This window comes from Canis lupus, chromosome 5, assembly GCF_011100685.1.
Source record: "Canis lupus familiaris isolate Mischka breed German Shepherd chromosome 5, alternate assembly UU_Cfam_GSD_1.0, whole genome shotgun sequence".
Classification (NCBI taxonomy): domain Eukaryota; kingdom Metazoa; phylum Chordata; class Mammalia; order Carnivora; family Canidae; genus Canis; species Canis lupus.
Window position 1 is genome coordinate 79,330,594 of NC_049226.1, and position 21,128 is coordinate 79,351,721.

The 21,128-nt window shown below is 41.8% G+C and overlaps 1 long non-coding RNA gene across 30 annotated transcripts in view; it reads right to left on the reverse strand.

Annotated features, from left to right (window-relative positions):
- LOC111096046 overlaps positions 1-21,128 on the reverse strand; it is a 267,063-nt gene that overhangs the window by 41,177 nt on the left and 204,758 nt on the right. For 9 of the 30 annotated variants that reach the window (XR_005360170.1, XR_005360185.1, XR_005360155.1 and 6 more), the window contains 4 exons: positions 17,646-17,924; positions 15,809-15,941; positions 13,826-13,905; positions 5,258-12,498 (listed from right to left, as the gene is read on the reverse strand). This is a non-coding gene — a long non-coding RNA (uncharacterized LOC111096046). Of the gene's footprint in view, positions 1-5,257; positions 12,499-13,825; positions 13,906-15,808; positions 15,942-17,645; positions 17,925-21,128 lie in introns of those variants that run through there. The other 21 variants (XR_005360169.1, XR_005360168.1, XR_005360175.1 and 18 more) reach the window with 7 other exon arrangements.

A 21,128-nucleotide genomic window follows, 5' to 3' on the forward strand; every position in this document is an offset into this window, starting at 1 on the left:
CTGGAATCTGTGAAACAGTCACCGATGAACTAGTTCATTTAAAATGCTGATGCTTTTCTCTGAACTTAAGTAAGGGCTGTAGGAACCTACTGCTGCAGTAAGAGAGAGCTGAACAACGGGCGCACCCAGCACTGACCGGGGCGGGAGCACCGCCGAGCTGCTTAGGAGGCTGGCTTTGGGCTCCGGTGTTCGCTGATAACTTAATTTCCTCCACTTCCATGTGCTCAGAAGGGTTGCATGTCTCTTTCTTGAGGTAGGCGTGACTGTGTCACTTGTTTTGGCCAGTAAGGTGTGAGTAGAAGAGTCACGTGCACCGTCGCATGGAAGCATTTAAAGGCTAGTGCACAGCTTTCCTGTTCTTTGCCTGCCACGGTCATCACGACGTGGTGGTGTGGCTAAGAGCAGACCCGTCTGGAACGTTAAGCTAACACATGGATAGTTGCTTAGAACTGCATTGGATTTTGCCTAAGTAGGGAATAGGCTTCTATTGTGTCCCACTACTGTATTTTTGGACTTGTTTGTTATACAGCATAAGTGAACCTTTCTGACTGCTACAGGTAGATCAGATTTCAGAATCCCATGTCTACCAGTTGCTAGTAGTTGGGTGATTCGGCCATTGCCTAATCTACCCAAATCTTGGATGATGCACATAAAACATATAAAAACAGCAGCAATAATAAAAGTTATGATGCATGGAATGCTTCCAAGTTTTAGGCATAACACAGTTTCTACCTCTATTAACTGTGTAATTCTCAAAGCAGCCCTGCAAAGGATCTCTTATTATCCTCATTTTATAGTTTGTGGAACTCAAAGTTCACAGAGGTCCAAAGACTTTCCATGGTCACACAGCTTATAAATGACAGGCAGGAATTCAAACCCTGGCAGGTGACTCTAGAGTACTCTCCCTTAACTATTTTCCTATCCTGGTTGTCAGCCTAGGTGCTTAATAAATAACATGTCTCCTAGTAGAGGCTTGGGAATAAATTCACCAACTGTCTCATCCCCAAGCATTCAACATAGAAAAAAAAAAAAAAGAAGGAAATATGGCTAATATTTCTTCTGATCATTCACTGTTCCTCTTCCCTCATCCCCAAAGCCTCAGTAGGGTTTGAGCCTGTCAGGAATATTCTTCTCTACTTGTTACCCCAATCCTGGGTATTTCTAAAATTCCACATCAATTTCTTACTCATTTATGATACAACAAGGAAACACCTTATCACTAAAAGAGGATGAATGGCCTCTGTCAGAGGACCTCATTCTGAGGAGTTTCTCATCTATAAAATGGGGATAATAACACACATCTTACTGTGTTATCATATGCCATTTTTCACTTGTTTTTTAAAAACATTCTATTCTAGGTTTTGTACTAGGAGGATGGTAATTAAAACCATACTTAAAATATTAAGCCTACTACCTAAAGGAATGAAGTTTATTGAAGTTGCTAAGTGTTCAGTACAGAAACTCAAAATAGCCCAAGCATACTCCCCTCAGCATATAACCAAAATACTGGTTGAAAGGAACCTAAGCATTTTTTATATAAATATCTGTGTGTGTACTTTATGATTTTATATGAATATGTGTGTATATACATATATAAGAGATCTATATCTTACCTGTACTATACTCTGTGGTTTTCTTAAAAAGATTATATTTATTCATGAGAGACACAGAGAGAGAGGCAGAGACACAGGCAGGGGGAGAAGCAGGCTCCATGCAGGGAGCCTGATGTTGGATTCAATCCCAGGACCCTGGGATTACACCCTGAGCCCAAGGCAGACACTGAATCACTGAGCCACCCAAGTGCCCCAGTACACTGTGATTTTATATGTATGTGTGCATGTACATATATATAAGAGATCTATGATCTATCTACTTATTTATCTATCTATCCATCTAATTTTAAGTCTTCACAGCAACCCTAGGAGGTAGACATTACATTATACCCATTGTTAAGATAAGGAAACTGAGGCTCAGAGAATTTAAATACTTTTCCAGAGGTCACCAGCTATGATGAAGGATGGAGGGGGCGGCTAGTTCAAATTATGCCTCTAAAGTCTATTTTCTTTTCTGTTAAACTCTTGTGCCTCCCTCCTACTGGTAGAGTTAAAATGAAATAATGCAGTGAAGATTTTCTTGAAATACAGTGCCTGGCACATAATAGCAGTCCAGTAATTGGTAGCACTTATTATGACTCCTTCATAAACAGTTATTAGCAGCTCCTAAAAGGCTCCTCACCCTCGTGTCCAGCCTACAGGGCATCTGGGCAGCTATGCAGGTGGGAGAGGAGCCCCCGGGGAGCAGAGCAGCCCAGAACAGTCAGGACGTGCTATGTGCTGAGCACCTGTCATTCAGGTTCACATTCATTCTTCACAGTGACCTTCAGGATGGTGCCATGAGTTGTCCCATGTCCGAAGCTGGTATTTGAACCCGGGACTCAACTTTTAGCCACTACCTCATGCTGCCCTTTCCTTATGAGTGTAGGTGTGGGAGAGAAAGATGGTGACTGACTTCTTGACCATACTTGGAGTTTATCTGGACTGACCTGTAGAGCCCATCCAGCCCTATAGGGAGAAGGAAGAGTGCTCATCTCCTGTCACTTGAATGGCTATGAGACCCTGTAGGAGCAAAGGACCTTAAACTAAGTACCTTCTTACTTTGTGCCAATTGTCATGCTGGGTATCTCCTTACGACTTCCCCATATCCTTCCCAAATGGATACTGACCTCATATGATTGATGAGAAAACTCAATCTCTAAGAGGTTAACTGGTATCTATTATTGGTCCCTGTTTTCTCTGTGCTCTTATGAGACCATTTCATAATTTTGCTGACTAACATTCCTTCTAAGTACCTTAATTAGGGGGTCATCTTTGCTCTCTGCTTGTCAAATTCTAGTTACTTGACAAATGTATTCCATTTATTGATACATCAATGTATTGATGTGTGTGTGTGTATGTGTGTGTGTGTGTATACACGTGTGTGCCATTTCTATGTTCAGGTTCCTTTCAACAAATATTTTGGTTATATGCCGAGGGGAGTATGCTTGGGCTATTTTGAGTTTCTGTACTGAACACTTAGCAACTTCAATAAACTTCATTCCTTTAGGTAGTAGACTTAATATTTTAAGTATGGTTTTAATTACCATCCTCCTCATGTTGAAGTCAAAACCAGGAAAAAGGAGAAAAAAAAAATCGAGCCTATGAGTGTTGCCAATGATTCCACTCTTTGTGAGAATGAAGGTCAGGATTCCAGAACGTAGAGGCTAGAGCTCTTTCTAATTTGTTTCTTCGGGCATGGGTACATAATGCTTAAATCACTTCCAATTTCACTGGGTTCTATTCTCTCAGCACAGGCTGTAAACATTTATCTTTGGGCTTTCCCAGAAATGTGTCTTATGGAAGGGATTAGCTGTTTGCGCATTTAAAGTTCCGAAGGTGAACTTCTCTAACCTAACCCACATAATTAAAGTGGAAAATTTCTGGTGGGGGAAAAAAAACCATCAGGGAAAATACCATGTTTGGGAAGGGAGCTGTACTCTTATGGTCTCAAGAGATGGCTCTGCATTCTCAGGCACTTAATTATAATCCATCTTGCTGGGCGCTCCTATTTTTCTGCCTCTCCTGTCTCCTCTTTGTATTAAGATGATAAGCAGCTTGAGGGTGTGACATTGGAGTGGAGAAGGTGGTTAGTTGTGTGGTATAATTTTTGAGGATGACATTCATTAATTTTTAAATGTTAAGTGTACAAGGAAAAAATAATACATAACAAAATAAAATGTCGTATGGTTCTGATAAATCCTGTTGCTATAAAACAAAATCAACATGGGAGCTCTATTTGAAAATTCAAATAATATGGAAAAGTCCAAAATGAAAAATGAAAAACCCTGCTATCCTCACCTGAGCTAAGTCCTATGTCCCACAAACATGTTCTTGTGATTTCTTCCTTCAATTTAAAAAGCATATTCATAGTATAATTTTAGCAGGACCTAGAAAGCCCTCTTTCCTACTTATGGTCTGTCTGTCCTCTTGGCTATATTGGCAGATATTTCACGATCATAGACTCACTCCTCTCCATGTGAGCACTGTATGCTTAAGTTATTTCTTTATTCAGAGATATTCTTAGTTAAAAATGTAACTGGCAGGAGGCAATGTTAAATGTTTGTTATCCCCCCACCTCCCACAGCTGAAGTTCATGCCTAAACTGAGCGCTGATTCTGGAGTTACACCCACGGAGGCCAAATCTAGGGTCTAGATGGCTCTATTTAATCTCTTAGTTTCTTCCTCTGTCAGGTGGGGTAATAATAGTGCTTGCTTCATGGGGTTGTCTTGAGGAATCAGTGAGAGAATAGTACATGAAAAGTGCTGAGCATAATTTGATATATAGCATTACATAGTAGGTCTTGAAAACTGCTTGCTATCATATACAATTAATGACTAAACAGAAATGATTTCTGAAATGACTACCCCTTTTAAGTGCCTAATAAATGCCAGACATGGTCTGGAGTGTTTTATGTACGTGACTTGTACAATCTTCCATATAGCCCCAAGAAGTAGGTACTAGTAATAATCCATTCTGCAGAAGGGGAAACCTAAAAGCATAATGCAACTTGCCCAAGGTCATGCAGCTAGGTCTCAAGGGTGAACTGAGCTTGGAGGGCACATCTGTCTTTCCACTGGGCCAGCTAAAGACCAGGGTAGTTTCAAGAGGCGGGTAGTGGAGCACACAGAAGGACCCCTGGGCCCAGGGGACCCTATGAAAGTGTGGGCTGACACATTAAGAGGGCAGAAGGTGAGAGGGACACCTGGAGGAGAGGAAGAAGGCTGGTGAAGGGCAAGAGGCAAGGCATCCAAGGAGCTTTGTCTATAATGTGATTTTGCCTTGGGGCCAGCACAAGATCTGATTTCCTCTGTGGTCTCCTATGTTGCCTGGAAGTTGCTGGAAGACACAGGATCCGAGTCCTAAAACCAGGTGTTCCAGTTTTACCACCAGTTCCATGACCTCACAACTCACATCACTTCCCTAGCAAATTTCCTCTTCTGTAAAATGGGGATCATAAATCCTGGCTCACCTAACTACCTTCTGGGGGTGTTGTGAGGCTCAAATGGTCTGGGCACTTTTCAGTATTTGTCTAACTGAAAGAACTGCATGGAGATGCTAGATATTGTTATTGACTTGATGTGTATCTGTGAATTAAAAAGGAGGATGCATTTGTTGTTAAACTTAGATTTAGAGAGGACCCCAAAAATGTGCCTCCATGGGGTAGGGCTTATGGTGCCAGGGATGCTGACACTGTCTGCATTTTATTCAAGAACAGGTAGGGGAAAAAAAACAGGTAGGGAGACTGGGAGCCTTGTGGATGAACAGTATCATTGCTATCTAGGCTTAGTGATAACAGGTTTAAGGAACACATCATCATCAGCCCTCTCTTCTCTGTACTCCTACTCCCAGCAATCTGGGGCAAGGTAGGGACCGGTGATGTACCCTCTGATGTGTCAAAATCTGTCCTGCTGTATGGTCTTGCTCAGCTGCAGGTCCACATATTATTTGGAGATGCAAAGCAATAGATGACATCCTGGCCATTTCTTAGGAATCTAGTATCCTGTGTAGGTAATATTTCAGGCCAACTTTTAGTGAAGTGGATCAATGCTTGAAGCACATAATGTAACATGATTCTTCAAGAGTTTGATTAATTGTGTCACAGTCACAGCCTCAGTTCAGGTTCAACCTTTTAAAAGTTTTATTATTGTATAAAGTGATCAATCAGAAGGGGAGAAAAGACGAATGCTCCACTTTGGCCATATCTCTCCCTTGTCTTTGTCAGCAAGTGTTCCTCTCCTGGTCAGTTCATCTGGACTGTGCTGGAGAGATAGGGTTAATCCAGACCCATGGTAGAGTAAAATATGTACCACGAAGGAGGCAATCAGGTACTCTGAGTGGAAGGTAGACTGCTCCAATGCATCAATCTTGGTTTGACATAGAAAGACTATGGGGGAGTTTTAAGGTGTTGAGTCCTGCATCCCAGCCACATAGAGTCTGATATCGTTGACCTAGGGTGTGGTCTTGGCATCCCCTGGGATTTGAAGATGTAGCTAAGGATGAGAATTACTGGTCTAGTCAGCTAGCTCTTGGTAAAACCATCATGTGTGACAAATTTATTCTAGGGGTCCTTGTTCCCCAACTTCTGTTTTCTGCCTCACTGTCTCCAGGACTCTTCTTACATCTTATCCTGCTAGAATCTGCTTCCAAAGTAGTCCCCACAAAGTATTAGTTGATAAAGACCTAAGGGTTTAGCCCTTCCAGAAATGCATTTTAATAGAGGATTTTGAAGTTGAAAAGGCCTGGAAGAGTCTTTCTATAACAGGAAATCTTGACCTTTATTGAGAAGGTGGCTGAGATGCATTTGACCTGATGGCTTCCCAGTCATCATCACTGAGTAATGGTCAATACTTATTATGTGCCAAACACTGTTCTAAATATTCTCTCCTTCTCAACATATATCCTCACTCATTGAATCCTCTCGACAGCCTTATGAAGTAGGTGTGTCTACATGAGGAAAATGAGACAAGAAGCATTGAGTAACATATCCAAGGCCTCACTGCCAAGAAATGGTGGAGCCAGGATTTAAACCCAGGAAGTCTGACTCAAGATACCATGCCCTTAACCACTCTCTACTTAAATTACCTCAATGCTCCCCTCGGAGGTCAGAATGGAGCCGAGGGTCAGCTTTGTTTCTCCAACATGAGATGTTGGGGAGCTTCCCCATTATTTTTCTCTTCCAAAGCCCCCAAGGTGGTACCTCTGCGGGAGATTGTTTAATTGTTCCTGATTATTGCCCTTCCCTGTGAGAGGGTAATAAGTCTCCTGCCTCATCAACGTCAGGCGTGCCCATGTGACTTGCTTTGGCCACCAATAAAACGTGAGAGGCAGTAATGTATGCTACTTCTGAGAAGAAGCTTTAAAAGCCTTCATGTGGTTTCTCTTCTCCCTTCTAGCACCATATCGTGGGAGGAGCTGCTCCTTCAGCCCAGAGCTCAGAACAAAGATGAACTAGAGGAGAGATGCAACCAACCTATACATGAAAAATATATCTTGGTTGTAAGCCACTGAGACTTGAAGATTATTTGTTACTGCAACATTATTTAATAAAAACTGACTAATATAACCTCCAAATACCAATATTTCTAAGGTGAAATGCCAGGAGTGCTGTAAGGATAATATCTTTAAATAATTAATAAACTATATTGTAATTTATCTCAGAAATTTTGCAAATAGGCTCAGAACAGCTTTCCACCTTTTGCAAATCTTTTCTATGCATCAATCCATCCCCATCTCAGAAGGCTAAGAGATCATAAGCATTTGCTTAGCTCAGTATACCCAGAGTTCATTCGCCAGCCCAATACTTACAAAGAGAATCAGAAAGACAGGATAAAGCAGATTAAAAGTTATTTTAGACTTGAGGGCACTGGCTAGAAGGGAGAGAAAAAATATATATTTTCCTTTATAGAGGAGAATTAGTACTAAGGCTTGATAAGACTCTCCCTTATCTGTGGCAGAGGATGAAAGAAGAACTCTTTAATATAAATTATCCATTCCATGCTTCAAAACCTGTTGCTATTTTTAGTTCCCAACTGCTTACTTCTATCTCATACAATTTACAAATATTGTGTGGGTATCTGAATAAAACTGATGGCCAACATTCGAAATTTGAGGTATTTCAAGTGAAAAGAATCTACACTTCCAGCCTCTCTTGAAAAACTGAAAGCTCTGGTTATGCTAGGCCTGAAAGCCTTCAGCTGGATTTGAGCAACAGATGCCCTGTAGGCTGGGCACATTTTCCACAGTCCCCACCACTCCCTATTGCCCACTTCACCTATTTATATTTTTTGCTTAATCATTGCAGCCATTCAAGTTTGTCATCGCGGGGATCAACTTCTTTCCTTTTTTTCTTTTTTTCTCTTCTGTTCTGTTCTACTCTCTCCTCTCTTTTCATTCTTATTTCTTCCACAGAGATCTCCAGGAGTCTTTTCTGTACCACTCTGAGAACACCACTCTCTGCCTTAGCCTCAGAACTCTGAGTGACCTGAATTTGACAGTACAGCTCTCTGGGCCCTAAAGAGAGTCACTCTGAACTATCTAACACTATTCTGGGAGTGGAGAGAATAGATGCTTCCCTCTGGAAATCTTAACTATGCTTGTTCAACAGATTCTATAATACTTACAGATTTGCATACTTATGTAGCTAGAAGGTCTTGGAGCAGCATAAACCTCCTTCCCACTAGATAACTCTGTTGCTTAACAAACCATAACAGCTCTGATTACATGGAGAATACTAGCAGTAAATGGTTTGAAAATGATTTTACTGTTTTCTGTTATGGAAACTCACATGTAGAAACATTATGGAACTGTTTTGAAATTTCTTTAGACTTCCAAATGTTAAATCAGTAGACTTTGATATTTCAGTAATTTTACATCTAAAATAGAGTTAATGAGACCTGAATCTACGTTATGGACACCTGCACTGGAGAAGGCCATCCAAAGCCACCTGGATGAAGTAGTCAGTGGGTAGGCACTTCCATGCCTCTAGCATGTCTTCTGCTTTTTCTGCACCAAGTGTGTTGTTAGACTGACCTCTCTTTGACTAAAACTTCACACTGAGGCTCGAGGATTACAAATCTTGGACCAGGACTATACAGATTGCAATATAGAGTGTGGGCACGAAGACATACCCTGGAGTTCCCAAACTCAGTAAGAAAATCATTCTGAACGTTCTCATGCTAGCATTCAGCTAGCTGCAACCTTCTTCTGCTTGCCTTCTAAGGAGATTAGGGCTGGACATTTTATTTTGTTTCCGTTTTAGTTTATTTGAAGGTTTTATGATGTCTTAGTTGAGTTGCTTGTGAAACTTCCAAATAAACATGCCGCTTTTAAAAATGGCAAGTTGTTTTTATTTATTTCTTTTAGGTGCCTGGTGACCTCTGGGTATATTAGGCAGCTTTAAATTATAATTAAAAATAATAACCATGGTCCTAAAACAATAATAGATGTTGAATTATACAAACTCCAAATTAGGATGTCCAGAAAAACTGTTTGAAGGAAACCAGGGTAAGCACGGAATTTAAAAAGTTATCTTTGTGGTAATGTGACCAAAGGAAACTTCTCTCCAACAGCAGCCTTATTATTATTTCTTGCTTTGTTTTGCCTCCCTAAGAAGCTACTCAAATTTTTATTTTTTATGTTTTCTGGACTTGGGGAGTGTGTGTGTGGGAGGGGGGCTAGCTAGTTCCTTAGTTGAACTTGTTATGATTTTGTAGACAAGAAAAAATAATAAAACCTGCTTGTCATCTAAGCAAATCCCTGTATTTTAATGATTTCTTGAAAATTTCTCAACTCCATGGACACAAGCAGTAAAAGCCGACATTGTGCTTCACTGGATGCCAAATCCTCAGAGTGCTTTTGAGTCCCCCTAAGACGTACACATCTGCATTCCTCCATCTGTCATCTTAGCTCATCTTCTTCTCCCAACCGTTCTTAAATTAAACGACTACATCTAATGGGAGATTTTCTCAGGAAAGCTTATGAGAATTTGTCCAAAGACAAATTAAAACATTGCAATGTAATCACGCAACCCAACTCACTGGTTGGCTGGCCTCAGTGCTGACTCTAACCCAAAGGAGTTAATCAACCGTTGGGCCCCATACAGAGAAAAGCCACCCAAAAGAAAACCCAGTAAAGAGAAAATGGAATCCACCGTGTCAGTGTCTGAGGAGGAAGAGTACTGCAGAGTGGGTTGTACGGTGTGCAATGGATCCAAAGGCCAGGGCAAGAAGAGTAGTTGAAAAAAAAAAATCAAACACAACACAAAACAACTCAAGCTTCTAGAACCTCATGGTGTGACACTTAATCTTGGGGAGATGAAAATTCACCTCTGTCATGCTCATTTTCCCATGGATGAATAGATGAGGATCACTAGGATTGAAGGGACTCTCCAGTGTGGTTAGTCCTTGCCCTTCTATTCCCTCATTGCTCCAGGTAAATCCTTCTTAACAGTGGGTGAAGGGAGTAGTTTCCCTAACAGTTCCAACTTGTGGGAATTTATCCTAAGGAAATAATTGGACAGATTAACTAAGCATAAGGATATTCATTAGAGTAGTGTTCATAGCAACATTACTGGCCTTCCGTAGGACATTAGTTAAGTAACTGATGGTACACCCAACAGTGGACTACTATGTAGTCATTGAAAATGAATCTAACGTGAAGTTATAATTCAATGACATGGTCTATTGTTTCGGTTAGCATGTATGATATAATGCCAGTAACATAAAATAAGACACATATATGCATATGTGTGCAGAAGAGAGGTCTGAGAGGAGGTAGTCTAAGCTAATAGTGTTTGTTCTGGGTGGTGGAATTTTGGGTGTTTTTAATTTTCATTATACTTTGATAAACTGCTTGCATCTTAAAAAGAGACTATATACTATCTCCACAATCAGAAAAAAGCTTGAGGCTAGGTCCATATTTGAAAGAAAAAAGAGAGTAGCTTTGGTTAATGGTACGTATTTGTGCTGTTCCACTGGAGTCTCGAAACCCAGAAAAGTCCCAAGGAACTGAATCCTGAGAAGGATGTTTGTCTGGGTCATGACCAGCACAGGGGTTGGTGGCCCTGGTGACGCTCTAAGTCTTTATTCCTAGGCTGCCACAGCCTAATTTGATAATCACTTCCACTGGGACTTTATGTTCCCCACTAAACACTCAAAGTACTTCCCCAGATCAATGCCTTCAGTTTATCCTCCTATCATCTTTGTAAAGTAGAGGTGGGCAGGTAACATAAGTATCTTAATCTGGGGACCTGAAACATCAGTGATTGCGGGATGTGAAAGAAACCAGGGTATTGCTGAGATTAGCATGCTGGTCCTCAGTCTATCATTTTCATCCCCTGATCTAGAGAGCACTTCACTTTTACAAGTAAGAGGGTAAAGCTTTGAAAGAACCTTTAGAATAACTCAGCAACGGAACTGAAGCCTTCTGTATCTCTGTGCACTGGGACTTAAGAGTTGGATTATTAATCTGGCTACGATGATAATGCCAGTTAGGAGAAATGGTTCTGGATCTCAGATGGCCATCAGTGGGCATAATTCATCCTGATGTTGCTGAGGAATCTCCCTTCTGGAAGCTTGGAGACTCAGGTAACAGTCTCAGTTCTCCTATGAACTGCTGCAAACAAAAGCAAGGGTAACCTGCCTGGATTTCAACCTTTTTTTTTTTTTTTGGATTTCAACTTTTTCATACATAAAATGAATGGGGAGAGTGACACCAGCTTTATGCACCCTAAGGCATCATCTGAAGGAGTAAGTGATGAAAGAGGAATGAATGTCCTCCTCTCTTTGACTTCTCTCTGATATTCTCAAGAAGAGTCGTTGTCTCTACCCCATGCTACATTCTCGAAGTATACTACCACTTAGGCTCTGAGTCTCGATGTTTCCATCTCCCCAGCAAGGTGGTGAAGAACAAAGTTGATTCAGCGTCACCAAGGACAGTGCTCAGCACTCAGTAATTTTCAATAAATGTTCATCAACCAGGCGAGTCATTCAAAAGTTTGAAGTGCTCCTCTAATGGGAAACATTAGAATTCCCAGTGTGAAACCAGTGGAACCAACTTCGTAGTCTGTAACACACGACTTACTACCCATTTTTTAAAACCAGGCACTCACTCTCTGTCTGAGATTGTCTGTGTTTACAGAATAACAATGGTCGCTGCTGACACTTGAGTGACTACTTTATGCCAAACATCATGCTATGCCCTTTGATATGAATTTTCTCCTGTAATTCTATGAACCCCTCTTTGAGGTAGGGACCATTTTCAGTTTTCCAGATAATGATGCTGAAGCTCAATGGGTAGTGTACCCGGAACAGGCCTGGAACACATCTCGAAGCCCATGTTCTTGACCACTTGTCCTTACTGTATGTCTGGGGCTGATAGGAACCAAAGAGCAGGTTGCTTTAGGAGCTGCTCACTTTCATTCTAACTTGGCATTTGTACAGAATTAGCTTCTTCCCAATGTTCTTTTGACCAGCCTGTGTTCAGCAGGTAGGATTGAGCGAGGCTATAATGAAGGCTCAGACAGGCCGCGTTTCCTCAGCCTGGTTCTGACAACATCTGCTCACTTTTGGAGCATCAGCTCAAACGTGGTCCTTCTCTTTGTTTCTCAAATGCTCCCATTTTCTTTTACTTCCCTCTCAGTTTCCTCTTAACCAGCTGAGTGACAGAAACTCAATGCTGACCACTTCATTAGCTGATGACCTTGTCCCTCTGGCCTTCTGCTCCACTTGCTCTCCTGGGCAGGTTGCCTTACGTCATAAGTTCTTGCTAAAGGTCAGGACCTTGGAGCCATCAGCACTGGGCATGTTGTTTTAATATATATCTGGAGAAATCAGGCCTGTCGGATCACATTAGGCCCTATTTGTGGAGTGCACGCCAATCCCCACGGTGGAGATGAACAGTTACCTTTGAAATACAATCATGGATAGTTACCGGTGAGTACAGAGGGGGATTATACTCCATCAATGAGGCCCTTCTAATCTGTCTAGCCCCTCATTGGCAGGGCTGCCCTTCTTCCTCTGCAGAGAAAATCCTCATAAACCCTAGTCTTGGAAAGGGGCAAGGCTGAGGGATACAGCATGTTTTTAAAACTAGATGGGTTGATGAACACATGAGGGTCGGCGTGGTATGTGATAAGTCAGTGCTGGTGGTGGTATGACACTCAAGTGTCAGAGCCCGTGGTAAACTGGCACATTGCTCCTGCTAGCTGCTGGTATGGTGATAAAATTATAAAGTTCTCAGCCACTCCATGTGGAGTGATTACCCTGTGGCAGGCCAAAGACGGAGCATTTTATACACATTAGCCCATTTGTCCCTCATAATATCCCTGTGAGGTGGCTACTACCATCAAACCCATTTTATGGATGGAAAAACTGAGGTTCAGAAAAGTCCAGTGATTTGCCCAAATCCACAATGCAAGCAAATGATGGACTAGGACTGACTCCAGAACTGCTTCCAACCTCCAGGCCACCAGGATTCTCCTGTGATCCTATGTGGTGTCTTCTTTGGGGTGGGATTTTAGAGGGTTTTCAAGAGTACCATACTGTAATTCCCCTTCTAGGGAAGGGCCACAAATACATCACTTGACCCAACAGATTTGTTTAAAAACAGAGTCTGGGACTAAGCCAACCCTTTCTTTTCTTTCTTCTTCGGGATTGGTTTTAAACTCATTCCTACATCCCGTGGGAGTCTGGCTGGACAGATCCCTTGACAGCAGACAGAAATAGCTCTCATAGCCTATTTTTAAGGAAAATGTGATGTTAGAAAATGAGGCAGGAATGGATACCAAGAGGAGAAAAGAACACAGCAAACTTCCAGAGTGCATACCCCAAAAATGCTGAGAGAAGGAGCGGGAATACTGATGGGCTAAAATTGGGAAAGACATCCTAGGGTGGGTGAAACTGCTTTTCACCTGGCCAGCATATTTCTCTCCTATTCCTTGTGTTTTGCCCATGGCAAGCTCCGCCAGGGAAGGTAAAGTGCTGTTGTCCCGCAGCAAACCCTCTTTTCTGTCTAGAGAAACAGAGCCTGACAAAATGCACACAGAAGTGCCCACTTGCCTCTTTCCTGGAACCGCAGGGCACAATGCAGAGGTGTCTAGTAACACTGCAATTTCCTTTGAACTGTTTGGTTTTGTTTGGTGCCCTTGTCTGGCAGGTTAGTCTTTTCGACTGAGTTGACTCACCTGGTATAACATTTTCTTTCACTGAGAAACAAGAAGGCTGGAACTCACCTCTCTGATTCCGGCGAAGCTGGACATCATCCAATTGCGCTCACCTAGACTTCTGGAGGCTGTAAATTATATCTTCTGAACTAAGGAAGAGAAGAAAGAACAAAAACACTGTTGGGAAGACAGCGAACCTTCGTAGGCCAAGTGGTTAATGAGCGAGATGATGCTCCCATTCCTCTTCACTTCTTTTTCTTGGGTAAGATTTATATCTATGGTGAGGGTTTATTAAAGTCGTCCCCACCTCGGCCAGCGTTGCAAGCAAACAACATAGCTACTGGGATTCATCCATGTTGATAAGGCTAGAGATTCTTTAACTGAAAAAGCGGTCTTTGAAAATGGAACTCAGGGCAGCCAACCTCGAGATAGCATCTGATATTAATTAGAAACTATACAACGCTTTGAGTTGAACTAAAGAAATATTGGTGGAGGGATCAGGACAAGAATGAGCAAAATCAAAAGTGAAATCCTGTGCTGATTAAAAGTGACTGTGGCCCTCACATTTCTCCCCAGCCTGTCCATCCCAGAAAAAGCATTCCGATGGTGTTAACTACCGAACGCTCGCCTTGCTTCCCATTCCCCTTTCCCTGGGTAGCTGCGGTGCATGGGCTGCCGAGATGTAGCCCTGAACCTATCCATCAAGTCTAGGGAAGAGAGAGTTAGAAAAGCAAACATTATCCAGGATCAATATCTTTACAAATCCAAAGGAAACCCCAGCTCCCGAAGGGTTAAGCCAGGGAAGGAAAAGCCATCAGGCTGTTTAGTGAGCTAATGTTTTTATTGATGGGGGAGGCCTGTAAGTCCCTAACAGGAAAAGTGGGGAAAGTGGCAGGTTGTTTGGCTGGGAGAAGGGAGCAGGGAAGGAACATTATATATTGCATTCTCTCATTCCCCCGCATTCAAAGCCCTGCAACCCACGTAATGCAGAAGACGTTCCGTAACCTTGAATAATATTCAACACAGGGTGTTTTCCTCTCTTATCCCCTCCCAAAGTGGGATCCACATCTTCCCCTAACAATTTTGCTATAATGCACATCTCGGGCTAATGCCTGCACTGAAGAGCACATCTTAATTTAACAACTGTGTTATAAAGCACATCTCAAGCTAACATTCCTAGGATAATCCATATTTCAACCTAACTACCCTGGCATAACACTTCAATCTAATTCCCCCACTGTAAAGTACATTGCAATCTAACACCCTCATATAATGTACATCTCAGTCCATTATTTTGTATTTTGTAAGCCATATTTTGATATGTCTTTTCCATTAAGGAGCAGAACTGTCTGGAGACAATGGCTACCCCTGCGCTGAAAGCTTCCATAGTTCTTACATCGCCCTTTGGTGACAGGCTGCTGATGGATATGCTTCTGAATGTTCACCTTTGCCATCTTGGGTTCAACTCTGGCTTGTTTCTGTACTTCAAGCCTCAAGCCTCCTGTTGGGAGTGGGGGTGACTAGGGAGCCCTGCTTGGTCCTGATGGGCCTTCTCGCATGCTAACCAGCAGGGCGGGCCACCTCAAATGATCAGAGTCTACCTCAGGAGAAGTCTGTCTGAGGTCAATGTCAGGGTCAGGGGTCAGGGTGTAGCTGCTGGCTAATAGAGTGTAAGCTAACACTGTTGTCAAATTGCTTGGCTAAACGACAATGCCTGCCTCCTGCTGATGACCTTACCCTGGGGGAGGGGGCTATTGGCTTTATTGGAAATCTGCCAGTCTCAGAGGTGACGGAAGTGGCTGATCACAGCTAAAGACTGTTTGATTGTTGATGGAGAGCCAGTTCTGTGGTTGGTCCTCAACTGAAAGGCCTGCAGAGCTGCTTATTGATGGCTAAGTTTTCCACGTGTGATGGATTTCTCCTCTGCTTTACACATAGCTGGGTTACAGTTCAGTTGTGGAGGCAAGCTATGGTGGCTCACAGACCTGGATTTTTGGATCTGAGAGCTATGCATAACCAGAGGCTATGCTTTCATTGACTTCTGGCACCAACCTCCGATTGCCAGGTGAATGGGGCTGATGGTTCTTAAAAGGAAACCGATCCAGAATGAGTTGAAAATAGATGTAAAAGGTCCTTCATTCCAAGGCATTTTGGTGCACACGAAGGAAGACAATAAATGTGTGTTCTGGAAGAGATTCAGTACACCAACCATCAATACCTCAGCCTCAAAATTTCAACCTATCCCATGCAGGGGAAGAAATTAAATTTCTTTATCTACTGGTGGCATATAACCAAGCTAGTACTGCCAGTGGATGTTTGGAAGAAAATGAGTTTACTGAAGACTTAGAATTCCAAAATTTCTCAGCACAGTATGAATTCAAGAGAGGCAAGTACAAGAGGTAGAGAGTAAAGTATAGAGATGAAAAATGATCTTGACAAAAGACGTATGAATCATGGAGGATCACTACCTAATACACACCCCCAATGCAACCTGGTAAGATAGACAATACATGACTATAAGCATAATTGGGAGAATAGCTTATTGAAATTGCAAGGTTATCCACTTCCCGTGGTAAGCCTTGGGAAAACTCATATAGAAATCCCTAATTTAATAGAGATGTTCGTGAAGTATCTAGGGGGCAGCAAAGTGAGGTTATGATGTGAACTTGACTGCTTTTCCCTAGAGAAGAATCGCCAGTGGGTAACTTATAGATGACCTTCCAGTCTGTCACAAGGCAGCAATGTGGCTTTAAGCCATGTCAATATGGTGTAAGCCTCAGTGTCCTTCTTTGTTAAAGGGGGGGGGGGGTCATTCAGTTCACTTTTCATAATTACAATGAGGATCAATTCAGATGGAGAACCAGTAGTAGCAGGTTACCTGACACAAAATCCACATTCAATACACATTAGTTTCCTTTTCCTTAAACTATGGCATGGACTTTCTGATAGATGACAAGTACTAATAAATATAGGGGTCTTGGACAGTATACTTTTTTTTTTTTTTTTTTTTTGTGGGCAGGCACGATAACCCCTATTCAAAAAGTTTGGGCAAACTCCACTTGACCAGAGGTGGATGGCCTAGACCAGAGGCTACTTTTATAAATGAGGTGTCATTGGGACCCAGCAACATTCATTCATGTACATACTGTCCATGGCTGCTTTTGTACTATAACAGCAGAGTTGGGTTGCCATGATACAGTGTGGCCCACAAAGCCTAAAATATTTACTATCAGGCCCTTTAAAGAAAATGTTTGCCTGCCTAAGACTTATACCAATGGAATACTCTTTCTCTCTTTTGTATGAAAACAAAATGTTATGTGGAAATCCTATAACTAAAGTAGGTTCAAGCAGCAAAGGCTGAACTCATCCCTGTTTGGCACAAATACTTTATTGTTGGTAGGACTGACCTCTGAAGCAACTCCCCTGGTTCCAGGGGAGCAGTCTGAAGACTACGGACTGGGCGATCTCTGGTTATTTCTTTAGGGTCTTGGAAACTCAGTCATCTCTTAAGAGATTAGGAAGTGGCACAATGAATATACTTTCACTTGGCTGAAACTGAGCACTCTTCATTTATTTATTTTTTGGACGGCTCAACTGTGTGATGTTGGGATGTGATATTACTTAACTTTTCTGTGCCTCCATTTTCTAATTTTAAAAATGAGGATGATATTTGCTATACAACTTGTGATACGGATTAAATGAGATAATATATTTGAAGCACTTGAAATAGGACCTGGCTCACAGCTGGTGCTCAGCTAATGTTAATTACTCTTATAATTGTGGTTATTAATATTCTGGGTCTTCATTTGTGCTGGAGATCATCTCCACATGGTTCTAAATATCTCTAGAGACATTTTCTGCTTATTAATTAACTCAGGTGGTCACTCACTCCACATGTATTTTGTGTGCCCAAGGAATCAGTAAATGAACAGAAGTCTGTGTGGTGCCAGCTGCACATCTGATCTCCTCCTCCTCAGCTACTTTCGGCAGTTTGCGTTGGTGTTTATTGCTCCACATCTTCCTCGGAGTTTCAGACTGACATCACTGCTCAAAACAACTTCCTACTACTCCATCTCCGACGGCTCCACAATTAATTTCTCAACTAGCAGTTTGGTTTCAATGCCAATGAAGTAATTAGACCTTTAAGGTTCTTTACTGGGATTTTATCCTGTCAGTGAATGTGAAAGAAACAATAATTATTATTTAATATTTATTGAGTGTCTTCATTGTGATATGTAGAGTCACGAATGTAACCTGCCTTATTGTTGAAGATGACGGCACAGTACAGTCAAGCGTATATTAGGAAGCTAGTTGGACAGTTCTAGAAGTCCCAAATGGGAAGCCTGAGTTCTCCAATCCTGCCATTTGTCACGCTGCTCTACAGAATGGTACATTTTGGGAGTTGAGAAGATCCTAATTTGTTAGCCTTAACTACTTCTTCTAAAGTTTTATTCCAAAATGGTAAATTCCAAAAATGATATCCAGTGATTTCTTCTACCAAATGGAAGGAGCTCTGTGGGGAGCTAGTCGTTGCCAAGAGAACAATGGAATGGATGCAATCACAAGTGCCAGGGGATGAAGACTTGAGACATTTTGACTTGATCCTTCACCCCCAGAGACTCATTCAGGTTGCCAGGACCAAGGTGAGCAGAATGGCAGGTAGATGGTATCATTAACTTGGCCTCTAAGAATGCCTTTTAGCTGGGGGCTAATGTGGTTCAGTGACTACCAGGTCACTGATGAGTGGCCTTCAGCAAGTTTCTTCATCATCCTGAGCCTCAGTTTCCCTAACAGCAAATGAAAATAACAGCAGCTACCTCACAGGATTGTTTTGCAGATGAAATAAAAAAATACATAGTAAATAACAGCTGATGTAATTTTAATTAATATTATTATCATAACAGAAAAGAAATAGAGCGCATAGTTCCTGTCTTGGGCTGGCTTATAAAATAGCATGGTACAGACGTAAAAATACATGAAATAAACTGGAAAAACATTTGCGCATCTTTATCAAAACAGTGCAAAATCAAATATTAATTAGGGGTGCCTGGATGAGCAGATGACTCTTGATCTCAGGGTTGTGAGTTCAAGCCCTATGCTGGGTGTGTAGCCTACTTCAAAAAAATACTAGTTAAAAATATTAGTTAAAAGCTTGTGAATATACCCCAAACCATGAAATTGCACACTTTGGGTAAATTACTTGGGATGTAAATTTTACCTCAATAAAGCTGTTAAGAAATTTAAAAAAGAATGGGCAAACACATGGAGATATCCTTGGAATGCTGGAAGTGTAGGTATATGCCCTAAGACTGTTCAACTATATTTTAGGATCTAAAAGTGTACAGATAATAACGTTTATGGACTCTTCAATAGAATATATAAAATATGAAACCCATATTTTGGTTTAAAATGCACGGAAAGTTCAGATGCACTACATACACTTTTTTAAATGTATAATATATAGATAGGTGATCAGCTTATTAAGGTGCAATTTATAGGTAAGAACTTATAAAATTCACTCACTTTTTAAGTATATGTGAATTTTTAACACTAAAAAAAGAAATATTTTATAAAAAGAGAAGCATATACATCAATATGTATATCCTAAGGGAATTATGTCATTTTAATTGTCCACTTTTTTGTATATCTGCCTTTTCTAAAATTTGTACAATGAATTTATATGCCCTCACGTCAGACTTGCTTCTAACACCACGGGGCCATATTCTCTAGAACAGGAACACAACCAGTATCGGTGCACAAGCTAGGCTGAAGGGGAATGCTGAAAGCCTGGAGATCAGCTCAGAGTCTTCTGAAGTAGTAGTACAGGGCCCAGCAGCAACGGCAAGTAGCTCTCAATGTGTGTCCCAAACAAGAGGCAGTGCCTCCTGAGGCCTTGTGTTGAGAAGGATGCAGGGGCTGCCTTCTGGCTCAATGGAAGAGGATGTTGGGATTGATCAGTGATATCTGCCATGGGCATAGGAATGAGGCATGATGGCATCCATGCCACATTATTTCCCATCCCTGAAAGGGGGTGCTTCTTGGGGTTAGTCTAGCCTCATTCTGCAAGACCCTAAGAAATCAAAACCTTTGTAGGTCAGCCTGAAGTTCCAAGATCTGACAAAACAGACTTGGAGGTCTGATTTGAATTCCTTTAAGTTCCTATGAAAATATTCCAGTCCCCTGGGCTCCTTCATCCAGGATGAATTCCCTTGATAACAGTGGCCACGCTGGGGGACTGCCCAGAGAAATATGAACTTTCTATTTCCAGTGTTCTACTGGTCAGTAAAGTGGAAAATGCAAGACTGGACAGGATGGTGGAGGGGGCATTGGAACCCCCTAGCTCCTGAGCAGCCCGGCTGGGAGTGATGGATGCAGGCTGTTACCTCTGAGAGACAGCTCTCTTTCACTCCAACGGAAGGCATTTTTGAGTATATTCTGGGTACCAAGTAACAGTTCCTATGTTCTGAGTGATGATGAATTCATTCAAACAACAAGTCAAGACCCGGGATATCACTCAGCTCCAGTCCAGTCATAACAGCTGACAAATATAAAATATAACATACACCCTGGTAGACTTGCTGCTCCTTTTCTTCAATATGCATATTCAAGAATCTCATTCTATTCCTGGCTGTCAGAGATGCTGACAGTCGTGGGGGTTTTCTAGCTTTATCAGGGGAGATTATTTTTTTTAACCCAAATTATTTTCCATTGTAAATGTTTAAATCCATATTAAGTCCAGATTAATGCAGGAAGCAGCTTCAAAGGATATTGACTGGCGGGGTGTTGGGGGGGAGGTGTTGGATAATAATAAATGAAATTGTTAAGGAGAGGACCATCTCAAGAAATATTTTCAATCTAGCAAAAGAGTTGTTTGCATTTAAAAGATGGCTAAAGGAAATCGGTTTCCCAGGGATTGCTGGCCCCTTTCACAAACACCCAAACTTTGTATACAAACCAGGGCCTGGAGCACTTTTTTTTTTCATGATCAGAATTAATAATGCAGATAAACCCTAAATAAATCAGGATTAGCGTTAACTGCATCTTGAGGTTTAGGATGCTATAGGAAAATGAAAAGAGAAAAAAAAATGGGTTGCCTTGAAAAAACCCCCAAACCTGCCTGGGCTACCGGACAAGGTGAAGAGGGCTGAGGGAGGGAAGTAGGGAATTACAGAGGAGGGAGGACCAGCTGAACTGAGTAATCAAAGACCTTCTCATCGTGGCAGCTCTGGAGATGTGTTCAAAGGCTCTTTCCTGACCACAGGCTGTACAAGGTCACAAGTGAGATGTGGTGTTCTGGGAGGGGGAGGGGTGTCTGGGATTTTTGGATGGTGTTGCTATTGGGATTTTAGCATCTCCTCAGAAAGCAGGTTCA